This window comes from Perkinsus marinus, assembly GCF_000006405.1.
Source record: "Perkinsus marinus ATCC 50983 genomic scaffold scf_1104296941258, whole genome shotgun sequence".
Classification (NCBI taxonomy): Eukaryota; Perkinsozoa; order Perkinsida; family Perkinsidae; genus Perkinsus; species Perkinsus marinus.
The window spans coordinates 1-942 of record NW_003212582.1 but is presented as its reverse complement, the minus strand read 5'-3'; the positions used below and the strand labels follow the sequence as shown (position 1 = coordinate 942).

General features: G+C 48.1%; 2 non-coding genes across 2 annotated transcripts; both read left to right on the top strand.

The window, feature by feature from the left end:
• Positions 1 to 56: 56 nt before the first annotated feature.
• Positions 57 to 130, top strand: Pmar_PMAR016262. Its single transcript has one exon. It is a non-coding gene; the product is annotated as a tRNA-Arg (tRNA).
• A 362-nt stretch (positions 131 to 492) lies between these two features.
• On the top strand, positions 493 to 566 carry Pmar_PMAR016261. The gene has a single exon. It is a non-coding gene; the product is annotated as a tRNA-Arg (tRNA).
• Positions 567 to 942: the final 376 nt, after the last annotated feature.

Here is a 942-nt window from a genome sequence, read left to right as displayed (position 1 = left end):
AAACCATTTCGGAAGAGTATTCAACTTTAATATCAATCAAAGTGACTAGCTTCATCGCCCGATTAGTTCAGCTGGATAGAATGTCTGCCTACGGAGCAGATGGTCGTAGGTTCGAATCCTGCATCGGGTATACATTAATCTCACTTCCTCTTCATCCATTCTACGTCAACGAAATCGGGCATCCGATGTGAAGCTCCACCTAGTTTGCACAAGACGCTGAAGGCAAGCACATGAGATAGTGGTGCGCACCAACGGCTGTACCTGAGCAATCCGGATTCCGCTCACGCATCCTGAATCGGCCACTCGATGTGAAGCTCCAACTAGTTTGCACAAGACGCTGAAAACAAGCACATGAGATAGTGGTGCGCACCAACGGCTGTACCTGAGCAATCCGAATTCCGCTCACGTATTCTGACGGATTGACCAATTACCGCCTAAACCATTTCGGAAGAGTATTCAACTTTAATATCAATCAAAGTGACTAGCTTCATCGCCCGATTAGTTCAGCTGGATAGAATGTCTGCCTACGGAGCAGATGGTCGTAGGTTCGAATCCAGCATCGGGTATACATTAACCTCACTTCCTCTTCATCATTCGTACGTCAACGATATCGGGCATCCGATGTGAAGCTCCACCTAGTTTGCGCAAGACGCTGAAGGCAAGCACATGAGATAGTGGTGCGCACCAACGGCTGTACCTGAGCAATCCGGATTCCGCTCACGCATCCTGAATCGGCCACTCGATGTGAAGCCCCAACTAGTTTGCACAAGACGCTGAAAACAAGCACATGAGATAGTGGTGCGCACCAACGGCTGTACCTGAGCAATCCGAATTCCGCTCACGTATCCTGACGGATTGACCAATTACCGCCTAAACCATTTCGGAAGAGTATTCAACTTTAATATCAATCAAAGTGACTAGCTTCATCGCCCGATTAGTTCA